The following is a 17,478-nucleotide window of genomic DNA, read 5'->3' as shown; positions in this document are numbered from 1 at the left end:
CAAGGGTTCACTGAATCCCCCGACCTCTTTGGACAAGGCCTGGAGGGTTTGCTAGAACAGTTTGTTCCTGAAAAGGAAGTACAGATCCTGCAGTATGTTGATGACCTGATGGTGTCAGGGAAGAGAAAAGATCAGGTCAGAACAACTAGTATTAAGCTTTTGAATTTTCTGGGGGAAAAAGGACTAACGGTTTCCCAAGAGAAGCGACAGTTCGTACAATCAGAAGTAACATACCATGGGCACATAATAGAGGAGGGATATAAGAAGTTAAGCCCTGACAGAATTTCAGGTATTTTATTTCTCCTAGCTCCAAAATCAAAAAGGGATGTGAGAAAACTCCTGGGCCTGTTTGGATATTGCAAGTTATGGTTCGATCAATACACTCAAAGTGTAAAATTTTTATACAATAAGTTAGTAGTTCCAGATCCCATAATTTGGACAGTAGAAGATGATCAACAACTGGAGAGCTTAAAAGACAAGCTTTCTTCTGCCCCGGTCCTAAGCTTCCCAGACCTCAGGAAGGGCTTTGATCTGTTTGTGAGTGCTGAAGGGGGTATAGCCTATGGTGTACTAACTCAGGAGTGGGGAGGCTGCAGGAAACCCGTGGCTTACATCTCCAAATTGTTAGATCCAGTGGCTAGAGGTTGGCCAGTTTGTATACAAGCAGTAGCAGCTACTGCTATCCTGATAGAAGAGACCCAAAAATTGACCTTACAAGGAAAAATTAAAGTACATACTCCTCACGACCTTAAAACAGAGCTGAACCAGAGAGCTCAGCAGTGGCTAACCAATGCAAGAATATTAAAATATGAAATAATACTAACGAACATGGATGATTTAGAATTCATCACATCAAATGCCCTCAATCCAGCACAATTCCTTATGGGAGAGCCTATAGAAAATTTAGAACATAATTGTCTTGATTTGATTAATCTTCAAGCAAGAGAGGATTTAGTAGATCAGCCTCTAGCAACTGGAAGAATCTTGTTCTTAGATCGTTCTTTGAGGGTAGTAGATGTAAAAAGAACTTCAGGTTATGCCATCATAGATGGAGAAACTTTACAAATTAAAGAAAGAGGGAAATTACCCCCAAACTGGTCGGCCCAAAGTTGTGAAATATATGCCCTGAAAAGCGGATTAGACTTACTGGAGGGAGACCGGGGAACTATTTATACAGATTCCCAATATGCATTTGGGATAGCTCACACATTTGGGAAAATATGGGAAGAGCATGGATATCTAAGCTCAAAAGGAAAAAATCTTAGCCCATGAGAACCTGGTCAGGTCTGTATTAGAATCGCTACAGAAACCAACAGAAATAGCGGTGGTCCATATAAAGGGGCACCAGAGAGGAGACAGTTTTGAAGTTAGAGGAAACCGACTGGCTGATCAGATAGCAAAGGAAGCAGCTTTAGAACCAGGGGATCCAGTGAAAGTTTTTAAAGGAGAAACCACATCTGGGGGGGGGGGGGGGGGGGAGAAGAGAGGAACCCATATTTAGTGCAAAAGAATTAGAGGATTGGAGGTTATAAAAGATTTAAAGTTACACCAAGGGCAGCGAGGGGAGTGGCTAACCTCGGATGGACGTGTGTTTTTAAACAAAGCACTTGCTTGGACAGTGCTAACAGAACTACATAAATTGACCCACTGGGGAGTCCAAGGATTATGTGATCATTTCTTAAGAAATAACCTGTGCATAGGCGTCTATAGCCTAGCAAAAACAATTACAAAAGGGTGTTTAATTTGTCAAAAAGTAAACCAGAAGGTTATGAGAAAGGTAGCACCCGGAGAGAGGGATTTAGCTCTAAGACCTTTCCAGGGCATACAGATAGATTTCACTAAGATGCCCCCAGTGCAGGGATACAAATATTTACTGGTTATAGTAGGTCATCTCACCCATTGGGTGGAAACCTTCCCGACAAAAAGGGAAACAGCCCAGGTTGTGGCAAGAGTAATCCTGGAGAACATTATCCTCAGATATGGAATGGTGAACACCATAGACTCAGACCGAGGTCCACATTTTGTGGCCTGAACATTGCAAAATATAATCAAAACTTTAGGAATGGAATGGAAATTACATACTCCGTGGCACCTCCAGAGTTCTGGGAGGGTGGAGTAGATGAAAAAACTCTCAAAAATGTATTGACTAAATTGATCGAAGAAATGAAAATGAATTGGCTGAAGTGTTTGCCCCTAGTGCTTTTGCGCATCAGAACAAGACCCCGGTCTGATATAGGGATTTCACCCTATGAAATGATGTTTGGACTGCCATTCTTGTTAACATCCTATAGCACAGGAGACTATTTGGAAGGAGAAGAAGCTACCAGACAATATTTAGAAGTCATTTGAAGAACCCTGGAAGGACTTAGAAAAAGAGGATACCTCCCCCAAACTTCCCCTCCAGACATGAAAGTACATAACATTAACCCAGATTAGGCTTTGATAAAATCATGGAATAGTGGACCATTAATACCTAAATTTGAAGGCCCCTTTCAGGTACTCCTCATTGCTAATTCAGCTGTGCAGACCAGAGAAAAGGGTTGGACCCACATCACAAGAATAAAAGGACTAGTCTCACCTCTGGGCACTGGACAGGACTCAACATCAGTTTCTCCTTCTGGCATTGGACCAGAGTCCACACCACTCTCACCCCCTAACTCAGGACAGGATTCAACCACATCACGAGTTAATTCACCTGAGTATACCATTATAAAAGGACCGAAAGACTTAAAGTGGACTCTCAAAAGGAAGAGCCAAAAAGACTGATGAACTGAATAAGAAAAGAGTTTGGTATCAGAGCCATAACATATCTTAAAGTGTTTTAAGACAGTTCTGTGTTTACAAGAGGTTTGTAGAAAGGTTAAAGACTGTTAACAAGTAATTCTGATGAAGTTCCCCCAATTTACTACCAAGGACCCTAGGTTAATCTTTTACAGAGTATTCCCCTAGGAGAAACTAAATTAAGAAAGATGGGCCAAGAAAGGTTTAACCAGAGAAGCACATAGAAGGGACTCTAAAGAGCTTGGAGGCTTCTTCTTAGTAAAGTCCCCAAGAGGCAAGGCCGGGTGGGCAGGTCGTGCAAGATGACCCATACCGGACTCTTGGGAAGGGTAGTAATGATGGCTTTCATTGCTGGTGGTGCTCTGGGGAGCCCAAAAGAGCCATGCAGTGAGTGCTACCAACCCCACTATGAGGAGGAAGAAGTAAGTTCCTTGTCGAGAGTCCACACCAATTTTAACCCTAATTGTGTTAACCTATCCCAATTGGTCCTCTTGTCAGGAAGATGAGAAACTGTATTGGATAGCCCAGAATACCACCACTTTTAGGCAGCGACTCCTGGGAGAGTGCCCTGTAGGAGAAGCCTGGTTGTGCTTTGAACGTGATGCAACTGAAGCAAGCCTGGTAGATCTGGTCAAAGAGAAAGAGATAGTAAAAGCAATAAGAGAACAAGACCATTTGGAGATACCTCGAGGTAACAATCTATTCATAGATTCAGTAGAAAGAGTCAGCCACAAACTAAATTTAACTGATTGTCGAGTTTGTAGAAGTACCCAGATGACTGAAATTTGGCCATGGGAAAGGATTAGCCTAGGGCCATTGGAGATCTTAAATTGGATACAGAATAACTCAGAATTTAATGTTAAGGGGTACAGTACGCCAGCAGAAAGAATGGTTTATAAAAGGTATTTAGCAGTAAAGAACTCTGCTACCCGGTGGTTCCCAAGCCATCCAAATAGATTTTGGTCTGTTGAAAGAAAAGAAAGGAATAAGTGTATCTACCATGAAGCATATGAACTTTATGAGTGTACTAAAAAAGGGATAAACCCCTTTTGGAGAATAAAAGAAATTTCTGAATATTGGAAATGTCCAACAGAAACTAAGAACACAATTTGGGAGGCCCCTAAACACCTGTTTTGGATCTGTAGTACTACAGCGTACACTAAATGGCCAAGAGACTGGTCTGGCAGTTGCACCATTAGAATGATAAAACCAGCTTTCTTCTTATTACCCAAAGAATGTGGATCAAGTTTAGGAGTTCCTATATACAATGATTTAAGAGAAACCAAACAGAAGAGGCAAAGTGCAATAGAAATTGGGAGAATCCAAAATTATAAGAGCCAGGTTTGGACCCCAAAAAAAATTATCAAGACTTATGGCCCAGCCACCTGGGCTCAAGATGGGTCCTGGGGTTACTGGACCCCGATATCTATGTTAAACAGAATCATCAGGCTTCAGGCAGCATTAAAGGTGAAGAGTGCACTCATTAGAAACTTCTCGAACGAAATAAAAAAACTAGCACATGTAAGTAACCAAGAACGGACTCCTACACTTGATTTCACTCAGGGAGATAACACTATGGACTTTCAAAAGAGATTGGTGGAAAAAAGTAGCTTTCTTCACTGTGTGTACACTTGCTGATTTGCTCTTTTTACTATGCTTACTTCCCTGCTTCATTAAAATGGTAATATCTGCCATGCAGACCAACCTAGGGATCTCTAAAAAATTTAACCTGAAGAAACCAGGAGAGGTAACAAAGTTAAGTAACCATGATTACCAGAGTGCTCAAGAAATTTAGAATCAACAAAAAAAATTAAAGAAATTCTATGCTCATGAGTCAGAAATTGCAAGTTGATGCAAGCTGAAGTTTAAGCCAAATCAAAGAAAAAGAGGGGGGACTGTTATGAGTAGAAAAGCTGCCCATTTTTTTTTAAAAGGTTGCAGAGTCCACAGCTTGGGCTAGTTGCTGCCAGGGTGGAGTTCTACCTGTTTGCTATTGTAATCACCTGTTGTTTTCATTAACTACCTGTCTTTGATGGTTAAGAATTCCCCCTTTTGTCAAGTGGCACCCTGCTGCTTCCTGGAGGATGGCACACAGAAGGTGAAGAGGAGAGGACATTGGAGTTGGCATGCAAATGACATCGGAGCCAGCATGCAACAGGAGAAGCCCCTCACCAAACCTAGCAAAAAACCCCTAAAAACAACAAGTCAATGCAAAATTGACAAATTGAAGTGATGTCTAGACATGAGGAACAGACTCCAGGGTCTGCTAAGACTCTTTTTACTCTTCACCATAACCTAAAAAGATGTCAGCTAGAAAGAGGACCTCGAATGTCAGACTGAAAGGTGGGGAATCTCCTAATGCTCTCCTGAGGATGGAAACCCCAGCTCTGCCTGCGTACCAGCGGACAAAGCTGCACTCTTCCTCCTCCTCCATACCACTCCTGGCAGGCGTGAGTGCGGACCCGTCGGTTCTCCCCACCCGAGCTGATCACTTTTAATAAAGGCATTAAAAAGGAGAAAGATCTCCTGCCCTGTTTATTGTACCTCATGTACTTCCCCTCAACAGATACTCGTAATCCTTCCCCATTAAAACATGAAAACAAACAAACAACAGTTCTTGGGTTGGCTGGTGAAAGCTTGATTCTACTTTTTGGGTGTCTTGGTGTCTTCTTGGTTGTCTCTCAGTCTCTGCTAGAGAGTCAATCTCATTTCCTCCAGCCTGGATGTTAGAGTCCATTCTTTGGGTTCTTCTACTGGGCCTTTGACTCTGTTGCCATGAGTCCATCCCCGCTCTGCAGGTCACACGGCCAATTCTGTGGTGAGTAGTACCTGAAAGGGACCTTCCCACTGAGGAGTTAGAAGCTGATCTCTCCGTGACTTAATCATCACCCAATTCCCGGGGTTAATACTATGAATTCTGAAATCTAGGGTGGTAGTTTGAGGAATTGCCCCTTTATGTCTTAGCCCTTCTAAGGTTTGTGCTATAGACATAACATATTTTTTGGCATTTGCTTCCCCTTCTTCATAGGTGGCAACTTTCTGGAGTGAGGTTAGGAAGGGTAACCCAAACATCATTTTATAGGGTGACACCCCCAAATCTGACCGGGGTTGGGTTCTAATTCCTAATAAGGCCAAAGGGAGACATTTTATCCATGACATTTGGGTTTCAATCATTAGCTTAACTAGAGTTCTTTTAAGAGTTTGATTAATTCTTTCTACCTGACCGGAACTCTGTGAATGCCATGGGGTGTGTAACTTCCATTTCATTCCCAGGGCTCAAACTACTTTTTGCAATATCTTTGATGTGAAATGAGATCCCCGGTCTGAATCAATCCTGTTTACCATCCCATATCAGGGAATGATTGATTCTAGGAGGGTTTTGCTCACAACATTGGTATTGGCTTTCACAGTGGGTATTGCCTCTACCCAATGGGTCAAGTGATCTACTATCACTAGCAAAAACTTCCAACATTGTACCTGGGGAAGCTCAGTAAAATCTACTTGGATGTTTTGAAAGGGCCTTAAGGCTAGTTCTCGCCCTCTCCTGGCTGTTTTCCTCATGACCTTCCTATTCACTTGTTGACATATCACACACTGTTCAGTCACCTGCTTAGCTATCCCAAAAGTTCCTATGCATCCCCAATCCCTCAGAAATTGATCGCTTAGCACTTGTGTACCCCAATGTGTTGTCCCATGTATCCCTTCCAGCATTTTCCTGGCAAGGGACTTATTCAACATTTGCCTCCAATCCGCTAATCTCCATTTCCCTTCTTTATCTTTCTTGGCTCCTATTTTGAGGAGTTCTTCCTCTTCTGCCCTACTAAACATGGGGACTTCTCATATTTCTCCCACGGGGGGTAACACCATCATTAGTTTTTCTGTCCCTGATTCTGCTGCATTTTTAGCTTCTAAATCGGCTGAATTGTTCCCTTGCACTTCTTGAGTCGCTCCTTTTTGATGCCCTTTAACATATATTACTGTTACTTTCCCTGGTAATTGTAAGGTTTCAAACACTTCTAAAGCAAGTTTTTTATGAATCAGTCCCTTTGAATTTAATAGCCTCCTCTCTTCCCAAATTTTTCCAAAGGTATGCACTATGCCAAAAGCATATTTTGAGTCTGTATATATTGTTCTCCTTATCTGTGCCAATAGTTCCAGAGCCCATTTTAGGGCATATAGCTCACAGACTTGGGCTGACCAGTTGGAAGGTAATTTTCCCTTTTCTATGGCTACCAACCCTTCATCCACTATAGCATACCCTGATACCCGGTGCCCCTGGATTACCCTTAAACATCCATTGATGTATAATCATTTCCCTCCTTGGAGGGATTGATCTGTTAGGTGCTCTCTTACTCTAGTTTGATAGTTTATAACTTCTAGACAATTATGCATTAATTCCTCACCTGGTTCCCGATATAAAAACTAGGCAGGGTTGAGCTGGTCACTCACAATTAGCTCTAAATCACTATTCATTAAGATGGCTTCATACTTTAGCCCTCGGGAATCAATGAACCATTTCTCAGCTTTTTGGCTTTGGATACTTCTGAGTGTGGGGTATATATTTTCCATTTTCCCCCAAACATTTTTTTGCTTTCCTGTACAAGTATAGCAGTCACTGCCACTGCCTGAATGCAGGTTGGCCATCCCCGGCTGAGAGGGTCTAGCAGTTTTGATAAATAGGCCACTGGTTTCCTGGATCCTCCCCAGTCCTGGGCCAGTACTCTATGCTCTATGTGCTACCACTTTTTCTATATCTACAAACAGATAGAAGGGTTTGTAAATGAGCCTTGCTTGGTCTTATCCTATGCAAGCTGTTACAGCTCCAGAGCTCAGTCCCCAAGGGGACTGGGTGCTAGAAGCCAGCTCGCTCTCAGACCAAGGCCGCAGGACAGCCCTAGCAAGCAGGGAGTATTCAGCTCTTATAGTGATTAGGCAGCTCTTGTGATTTCAGCTATGCTTGCTAGGTAGCTTTTCCCTTGGCCTAAGGCTCCAGTAGATGGTAGAGAGAGGAGAAGGAGAAGACGTCGGCTGTTCCACGAGTATGGCTTTATTGGAGGGTTCGTGAAGGGTCTCAGCTCTTCTTCTTCCGAGTTAGTAGGGGTACAGTATGCTACTTTTATACCCTTGGCCCGGATCCAATCCTGACCAATGGCAAAGGTGTTAGAGTGACCATAAGTGACCAATAGTAGGGTTAACAAGATATTGCCTTACATGGCTATAGGGATAGGGTATAGGGTGGATGTCCCTGGAGTCAGGAAGCTTCTTTGCCGCTGTGTCAGCATTCTATTCTCCAAGGGGCCCTGGCTAAAGTTGATTGTTTCACTACAGTGATGCAGTTTTAATTGAGGCCAGAGAAGAGCTGAGTGAGAACACGTGAGAGGAACAACTATGAAGACACCAAGGTCAGTGAAGAAGGAGGGGGAGGAGGTGCTCCAGGTGCCAGAGCAGATTCCTCTGCAGCCCTTGGTGAGGACCATGGTGAAGCAGGCTGTCCTCCTGCAGCCTATGGAGATCCATGGGGGATGAAGAGATCGACCTGCAGCCCATGGAGGAGCCCCATGCCGGAGCAGGTGGATGCCTGAGAGGAGTCTGTGATCTTGTGGGAGACCCAGTGGAGAGAGGGATCCTGGTCTCATGCTGGAGCAGCCTGTCCTTGAAGGACTGCACCCTGTGGAAGAGTGATCCACTATTGGGGTGCAAGAGACAGAGAGTACTTTGGACCTTATTAGCATAAGAGAATTGATAGATAAAATGCCTTGGCAAAAGCAAACAGAACTTTGAAAATTAGATCTAGGTAGCCAGAAGATTTAATTAGACTGGTTTACTGGAAAAAGGAAATTCTATTTAACTCTGCAAGCAAGAGATGTTGTTATATGCATACGTTTGTGTACGTGATTTCAACCTAATCGTTGTAGTACACATTACTAGTGTCCCTAAAATAGTATATAAGTGCTTGTATCCCGAAATAAAATCGGATTCTGATCACCAAGTCAGTCTCCCCGTTTCTCTCCATCACCGACAATTGGTGCCTTAGTGGAGAAAGAAAACCCAGCCTGACTGACGGGCAGTTGGCGAGCCCCTGGAACTGATCATGACAGTGATTGAACCGCGTCTGGGCTGGCAAACCCGGTCTGCTGCAACTGACAGGTGAGCCAGGGGAACTAAAGGAATGGGAAAGGAAATGTCCAAAGAGAGAGATGTCCATGAAACCATGCTTGCCCTTCTGGGCAGGCATGGTTCCCCCATCCCAAAGCATGACCTTAAGTCACTTTTGCGATGGGTGTCACACATGGTCCCCGACGCTACCCCTTCTTCTGTATTTACTCTCCGCTTCTGGGAAAAGGTCGGCATACAGCTCTACGACCTGGCTATGCTACCTGGCCACGAGTCAGAGCTCTGAATGCTTCCTGCTTGGAGGGCGGTCATGGACGCGATAAAAAAGAGGGATGGAGCAGGGAAGCCTGCAAGGCTACTCCCTATGAGGCTATCGCTGAGACGGCCCTGGCAACCACACTGGATCGAAACCTGCCCAGGTCCTGCTCCCCATCCTCCATCTGCATGCCCTCCCTGGCGAGCCCCAGGGACAGAGCCCAATCACCACGCCCAGTCCCACCGCCACACTGTCAGCGATCCCAGAGCCGTCAGACACTTATCGCTTATGCGGCAGACACTCACTCTTGCAGTGAAGGGGAGCTTGACTCTTTCAAACCCGTCCCGAAAAAAGATGCAAGCTTACTCCCTTCGGATACGTATAACAATTGGTTAAGGTTACAAAGGAAGGCCTTTAGCCCAAGGGGAGGAAATCCACAATGGGAGACCCTAGATCACTCTGAAGTTAAGGAACTGCACTGTACTGCTGCAGAAAATGGACTGATGTCCCCCTACTTTAGTAATTTGTTAAGACCAACCTTTACTACTCACCTTATGACTCCTAGTGATGTTAAGTTTTTGGGAAATCTGTTGCTCACACCGATACAATATGCTATATTTATCGAGAATGGAAAAAAGGACTGGAAAATTTATTTGCAACATATGCAGGGCATGCAAACCAAGCTCTGGCTGCCTTAACTATTGACCACCTTGTGGGGGAGGGGACACATACTGACCCTAATGCCAAGCCACCTTACCGAGAGAACCCTACAGGGTATTACAGAGGCAGCTCGCCTGGCATTCCTTGAGGTTCCTGATGCTGAAACTCCACAACAGTCCTTCATAAATATCAAACAAGGTCCACAAGAGCCTTACATGCAGTTTGTGGACAAATTGAAACAAACATTTTGGAGACAAATCAATAGCGAGCAAGCAAGGGAGATTATACTCCTCAAACTGGCCGTCGAGAACACCAACCCAGACTGTAAGCAGCTTTTAAAATCTTTACCCCCTGAACCTGAACCCACTTTACTCGATATGATACAAGCGTGCAACCGCTTGGGGACATTGCAACACACCACGGCAGTCACATATCAAGCCATGGGGCAAGGCATAGCAGATGCTTTTGCCACCCTGAAATTAACCCCTGGGAAACAGCTGGCTTGTTTTGGCTGCAGGTAGTGTTGCAGTGTGTTGTAATAGCCTCTTTTAAACTTCCGGGTCCCTACCCCAGGTGTGCTAGTACCCCTCTTCCCCTTCCCCCCTCGCCCCCTGCTGGGCTGTCAATCAGTTTTAACATTCCAGCAAGGCGTTGTGTGGTTCGTCACTTTCAAATGATGCCCCTCAGGCCCAGAGGTCATTGGTCTGTCTAGGTGTCATCCTCCCCTGAGACCCTGCCCCTCTCACCTGGTTGGTAGCTGGCCTGCCCTTTCCCTCCACCTCCCCCGGGAGCTTAAAAGGTGAATCAGACCATGTGGTCACGATTCTGTTGGAGCTCTTGCCAAGATTCAGATCTGTGACCATGGAATAAAGCTCTGGATATATAACCCTCCAGCAGAATCCATCTCCTTTGTCTTCACCTTCGCCTGAAGCCTTATTCCTGAGGTAAACGGAGTTCCTAACAAGCCTGGACTTGTTCGGCTGCCTAGCTGCAACCACCAGCAAGCTAAAGGTGTCTCTGGGGTGATACACCACAGCTGCCGCCTTTGGCCCAGCAGCAAGGATCAGACTGGCCCAGGCTCAATCTACCTGGTAATACTGGGATCCATATTCCAATAAGGAAGTGTGGACATATCCATAGAGACTGCCAAAGAACGCAAAAACCCAAAGCTCCAGGTGTATGTCCTCACTGTCGGAAAGGCCCTCACTTTGCTAATATATGCAGCTCTAAGTTCCACCAGAATGGCCAGTGTCACACGTCCCTGCTAGATGATGACAGTGGAAGGGCAACATTCCCCCTCTTTTGGGGCTCCGCGGAATCCCAGCTACCAGTGGAGGTGCAATGCGAAACAAGAGGGACACAGCACGGGCCTGGGGGGCACTGGGTTACTTTATTTGATGGTAAACTCCCAGAGTCGCGGGGTCCCAGGCAACAAACTGGGGGCAAAAAACAGCTTATAAAGGGGGGCAGGTCTCAAGGGAGGATACAATGTTCAACTAATCAGGAGAATTGGGGGTGGAACACAAGGCAGGTGTGCTGGAATTGTCGCAGGCCAGGCCTGACCCGGTGGGCCACAGATGTAGCTGCCAGTGCTCTCCTGGGTGTTCAGTCCAGAGCAGTTTCAAGAGGTCCAAAGAAAAAGGGAAAAAAAACAGTCCAGGGAACTTCTTTGCCTCAGCTAGCTAACACTAACTAAAAAGCAAAGGAGAGCTCTGACCCGCTGTCTGTTCATCCGCAGACAACACAGTCCAGGAGCAGGAATGTGGAGGAGGAGTGCAGTGTCTGAAAAGAAAGCTGTGCGCTTCTTCTCTCCCCCACTTCACTCCATGGAACACTCTTAAAGGTACAAAACTTATTATTCAACAGAAACAGAATGAGATGATTGGGGATAAAAGCATCATATAGTCAACCCAGGACAGCAGGGAATACAATGTATAAGCCAGTAAAGGATTTCAAGGGAGGAAAACTGCTTGGGATAGGAGGGATTAACAACTGGATGTGGGGGAGAAGGGGTTTAAAACTTGGCAGGGAAGTAGCTAAGAAACAAACAGATAAACTGACACCTGGCTCAAATGAATAACAAAGGCATGTCTATGTCACTCTCAAAACAGGGGGAGAAAAAACCCAAAAGGACTACTAAAGCACAAATCAAATGATCAGCATGACAAATAAAAAAACACAATGCAACAGGCCAGCCTTTGCAGGGAAAATTCTCTCGCAGCGTGGGATGGTAACGTGCGAGGACACAAATTCCGCAGCCGATGCAGCAGCTGGGAGCAACCATTAATTTCCAATCAGCCCTGCCCCCGCCCGCTGAGCAACTGTTGCTCACTTACAACCAGCCACCCCAGGCAGCGCAGAAATGGACCTGGCAACCTCCAACACAGTAACGTTACTTGATTCATCTGTCCATTTGCTTCCCACAGGAGTTTTCGGAAGGCCAGGACAGAATATGCACGCTTTGATTATAGGCAGATCTTCCACCACGATAACAGGATTGTTTGTTCTCCCTGGGGCTATAGACTCTGATTCCCTTAGGGAAATGAAGATCATGGCTTGGACCCTCAATCCGCCCAGTGTAGTCCCAGCCAGGAGCAATATAGCTCAGCTTGTACCCTTTCCTGCAGCACCCCTGTCTGCACCCCGGATAACTCAAAAGAGCGAGGGGGGTTTTTGGTTCTACAGGAGTCCCACAGATTTTATGGACACAACATATTACATCTGAGTGTCCAACATGCCAGTGCAAAGTGACTCTGAAAGGTAAAGACACGCCTAACAAGACTTATTGATACAGGAGCCGATGTGACTGTTATCTCAAAAAACCAATGGCCCAGTGAGTGGCCACTTATGGCTGTGCCTCAGATATTCTCGGGTGTGGGTGGGAACTGTGAAAGCTTGCAGAGCCAAGACTTGGTGCAAATAACAGGGCCTGAAGGGTGGATAGCCACAGTAAAACCTTTTGTGCTTTCTGTTCCTCTGGTTTTGTTGGGAAGGGATGTGTTAACACAGTGGGGGATTTTTACACATTCAGATTTTCCTATAGGGGTCATTAGGATGTGCGACACCCCCAAACTGACTTGGAAAACCTCTGATCCTGTGTGGGTGAACCAGTGGCCCCTGTCATTAGACAAACTGTGCATATTACGAGAACTTGTACAAATACAGCTGGAAAAAGGACCTATAGTCCTGTCTAATAGTCCTTGGAATTCCTCTGTGTTTGTGATCAGAAAGTGATCTGGGGGGTGGAGGCTGTTGCATGACATGCAGAAAATAAACAAAGTAATAGAAGAAATGGGAGTCCTCCAGCCAGGGCTCCCTTCCCCTTCCATGATCCCCGGAAATTGGCATTTGACAGTGATTGATTTAAAAGATTGTTTCTTTGATAGTCCACTGCATCCAGACGATGTGCCAAAATTCAGCTTTTCTGTACCAAGCATTAATATGCAGCAACCACTAAATCGATATTATTGGACGGTATTACCGCAAGGCATGCACAACAGCCCCACTATTTGCCAATAGTATGTGGCAAGGACCCTAAGTTTGATCTGGGAACATATGCCTGATGTTCTGTTGTATCATTACATGGATGATATTCTGATATCTGCAGAAACTGTGATTCAAATGGAAGAAGCAGTGCTGGCCATCAGCTAGGCTGTTACATCAGCAGGTCTGACCATTGCTTCTGAAAAGGTTCAAAAGTCATCTCCATGGAAATATCTGGGCTGGTGCATTGGAATGCACTCTATTTCGCCACAACCTTTGCAAATTTTAGCTGAAATCAAAACTTTGCATGATTCACAAAAATTACTAGGGACTATAAACTGGGTTCCTCCCTTGCTTGGTGAAATAAACAGGGCAGGAGACTTTTTCTCCTTTTAATGCCTTTAATAAAAGTGATCAGCTCTGGATTGGGCAGCTCGATGGGTCTGCAGTCTCCCGTGTCGTCTCTCCCAGGGTGACGAGGAGGAGGAGATGTGCAGCCTTGTCCACCAGGGGCAGAGCTGGGGGTCCAGTCCTCGTGGGAGCCTTTAGGGTGTGGTGACCCCTTAGATGTTGTTCGCAGCTTCAGCCTGTCTGCTCCCGGTTTTGGGATGACTCTCGTGCTCAGGGTGAGAGGGACTACGAAGGTGTTCAGCATTTCTGCAGGCTCAGCACTCCGTTCCTCATGTCCAGACATCACTCCAATCTCTCAACTCAGTTGGCTCGTTGTTTGGGGGTCTTTTTTAGCAAGCTAGAAGCAGTAGCTTCTCATGGCATGCTGGTCCTGGAGTTATTTTGCATGTCTTCCCCCCCTCCTAAGTCTCTTCTCCTCACTGTTCGGGGGGACGTCCCGTCCCCACCCTTCACTGTCCCAGAGAAGAGCCATTAACTCGGCCCCAGCTAGGCTTTTACTGATACAAAAACAACTATTAACGATAACGACCCGTGATTACCATAACACACAAGCAGCACCCCAGCAGCAACAGTGGCACCCCTCTTCTCACAAAAAACCCGGCAGATTTCTGTTCATAACACTTGGAATTTCAAATGCAGAATTGGAGCCATTGTTTGCCCTGCTAAAGGGAGAGCCTGACCTCTTATCACCTAGACATTTGGACACAAAGGCACAAGCTGTGCTTCTAAAGGTAGCTGATGCTATCTCACAGAGACAGTCAGCTCGCCAGGCTCCAGAGTTGCCACTTTGGTTAATAATTCTAAACCCTGACAGGCAACCACATGCCTTGGTATTTCAGTGGGACTCAGAAAAAAACAGACCCTCTGTTAATTATCAAATGGGTCTTTTTGCCTGACAATATGCCCAAGACTATTTCCATGCAAGATGAATTTATGGCCCAGTTAATTGTCAAAGCTCGTCAAAGACTAACCTCCTTAGCTGGACGGGATTTTGACTGTATCTTTTTACCTCTTACAATGTTCTATTTGGATTGGTTGCTGCAGAAATCTGAGAAATTGCAAATGGTTTGAGCAGATTACCCAGGGCAGATAGCTATCTGTCCACCTAAGCACAAAATGTTGAGATGTTCTTTTAAGTTGCTCCCGAAGCCATGGAGAAATGAGGCTCCTTTGCAAGCTATGACAATATTCATGGATGGTTCTGGGAAAACCCATAAGTCAGTGATTGTGTGGAGAGATTCTGATACTGGAACCTGGCAATCTGATATTGCTGTTGTTGAAGGGTCTCCACAAATTGTAGAATTAGCTGCTGTGGTCAGAGTGTTTCAGAAATTCAGCTCACCTTTTAACCTAATAACAGACTCTGCCTACCTAGCTGGAATTGTGTCTAGAGCAGAAGCCTCTGTCTTAAAACAAGTTACAAATGATGTTCTTTTTTACTGGTTGAAACTAATAGTTTTTCTTTTGGATCAAAGGACTGTTCCTTATTTTGTTATGCATATAACGTTGCATTCCAATTTCCCTGGGATTCTTACAGAAGGCAACACCCAGGCAGACTTGTTAACCCTACTGGTGCAACATGTTTTACCAAACAAAATAGAGCAGGCTCGGGTGAGTCACTTGTTTTTTTCACCAGAACACTGGGGCTTTAGTAAGGCTTTTTGAGCTTACTGCAGCACAAGCTTCTAGTATCATTGCTACATGTCCTGATTGTCAGCATTGCTCTCTTCCTAATGTGAACATAGGGGTCAACACGAGAGGTCTACAGAGCCTACAAATTCGGCAATCAGACGTGACACACTTTCCTGAACTTGGCCATTTAAAATTTGTGCATGCTTCCATTGATACCTTTTCAGGTGCTCTGTTTGCCTCAGCCCACACAGGAGAAACAGCAAAGGACGCTTGTCATCATTTCACTGCTGCCTTTGCCACATTAAGAATTCCGCAACAAAGTAAGACAGATAGTGGCCCCGCATACATTTCTCATAAAGTTGCAAATTTTTTCTCCTTATGGGGAATTACCCATAAGAGAGGAATACCCCACTCACCCACCAGGCAGTCAATTATAGAGCAAGCCCATGGCTCCCTCAAGCGTCTCTTGGCCCAACAGAAGAGAGGAGCCGGAGATACACCTGCTGAAAGACTACAGAAAGCCCTATATGTTTTTAATTTTTTTAACTGTTCCATGATGGACTTAAATCCACCTATTGTTATGAACAAAAATTCGGTTAATATTTTTTTGTGAGAAAGAGTTACAGGGATGCAGCCAGATCTGTCTCTGCCAGGATTCTTAGTGCTTTGTTATTGTAATACCGGGTCCTTGAGGCTTATCTCCACTTTTGTATTAGTAAAAGCCCTGGCTGGGTGGGGTAGATGGCCCTTCCCCGAGGCAGTGCTCTCTTCCAGCATAGGGAAGACACCTGAGAGGGTGGGGGGGGTTACGCAAAGTGACTCCAAAGTCCAGAATGCTTTGTGGGACCCCGACTCCAGAGGCACAGAGAAAACCCCAAAAACAACGAGCCAAATAAGAGTTGAGAGACTGAAGTGGTGTCTGGACATGAGGAGCCAAGTGCTGAGTCTGCAGAGATGTGGAGTCCCTCTCGCCCTGAGCAGAGAGTCATCCCAACGCCGGGACCAGGGGGGGCCGCCGAGGCTGAGAGCAAGATCTGACGGGGACATCACGCCCTAAAGGCTCCCACAAGGACCGGATCCCCCGGCTCTGCCCCTGGTGGACAGAGCTGCGCATATCCTCCTCCTCTGAGTCGCCCTGGGAGACGCGACGGGGACTGCAGCCCTGCCGGGATGCCCAATTCTGAGCTGATCACTTTTAATAAAGGCATTAAAAAGGAGAAGAAGTCTCCTGGCCCTGTTTATTTCGGCTGGGGGCGCTCGTCCGGAATAGCCACGCCGCAAGAAGACTCAAGACTGGCCATCTTGGACTTCAGGACAGCTGGCTACCAGGACCAGAGGGATCGGCTAAGGAGCAGCGACGCAGAGGAGCACCGGAGCACCGGATTGGTGAGAAAGCCGGTGGCGGGAGCGGGAGACGTGCGCATGTGTGTATGAATGAGATGAAGGCCGGCAGCCGGACCTTCGAAGTGATAGTGGCCCCTCAGTACTGCAGTTTCGTGCTTTCACGAGAAAGCCGGCCGGAAACAGGGGGAGGCAAGTGTTATTAGCGTGAGTGAGTCTCCCAAGGTGGAATAAAGGGCCCCCCCCCCCCCCCCCCCGGGCGTGCGGAGGGAATATTTGTATAAGTGGCACGCACCAAAAATAGGCATGACAGAGGGAAGTCAGGCAGATTTGTCAGTCCCGAGAAGGATTCGGGTAGCATTTGTAATTCTCGAGAAGGATTCGCGTAAGATTTTATCAGTCCCGAGAAGGATTCGGGTAGCTCACAAGCCCTGCAGGCAAAAGTAAGTCCTGGCACAGGAGTCAGGCACAAACCCCAGCGAAGGAGGCTGTGGTTTGCTTTTAAGTCCTGATACGGTGAAGCCTAAATTTGGCAGGTTAGGCAAACTAAAAATCAGGCAGTTGTTTATCCTGACTGAGGGAGTCAGGCACGACCCGGATTCTTAGGCCGAGGTTTTGTGTGTTCAAGTCCCGATAGATGTAAGACCTGACGTGGGGAAAGTTAGGCAATCAAGAGATTGGGCAGTTATTTCAGTATGAAGTCCTGAGCATCAGGCAGAAATTTGAAGTTTCAGTGGAGGAGGTTGAAGCTCCTCAAAGAAGGTTCTTTTTGAAATTACCGGTCAGTAAAGGCACCTTTG

At 45.9% G+C, this 17,478-nt stretch overlaps 1 long non-coding RNA gene across 21 annotated transcripts in view; it reads left to right on the top strand.

Annotated features, from left to right (window-relative positions):
• Nucleotides 1–11,527, top strand: part of LOC141726978 (uncharacterized) — a 95,618-nt gene extending 84,091 nt beyond the window's left edge. For 16 of the 21 annotated variants that reach the window (XR_012577935.1, XR_012577936.1, XR_012577942.1 and 13 more), the window contains one exon: nt 4,823–8,103. This is a non-coding gene — a long non-coding RNA (uncharacterized LOC141726978). The other 5 variants (XR_012577943.1, XR_012577952.1, XR_012577947.1 and 2 more) reach the window with 2 other exon arrangements.
• The last annotated feature ends 5,951 nt before the right edge of the window (nt 11,528–17,478 follow it).

This window comes from Zonotrichia albicollis, chromosome W (assembly GCF_047830755.1).
Source record: "Zonotrichia albicollis isolate bZonAlb1 chromosome W, bZonAlb1.hap1, whole genome shotgun sequence".
Classification (NCBI taxonomy): domain Eukaryota; kingdom Metazoa; phylum Chordata; class Aves; order Passeriformes; family Passerellidae; genus Zonotrichia; species Zonotrichia albicollis.
This window is presented reverse-complemented; position numbering and strand designations above follow the sequence as displayed.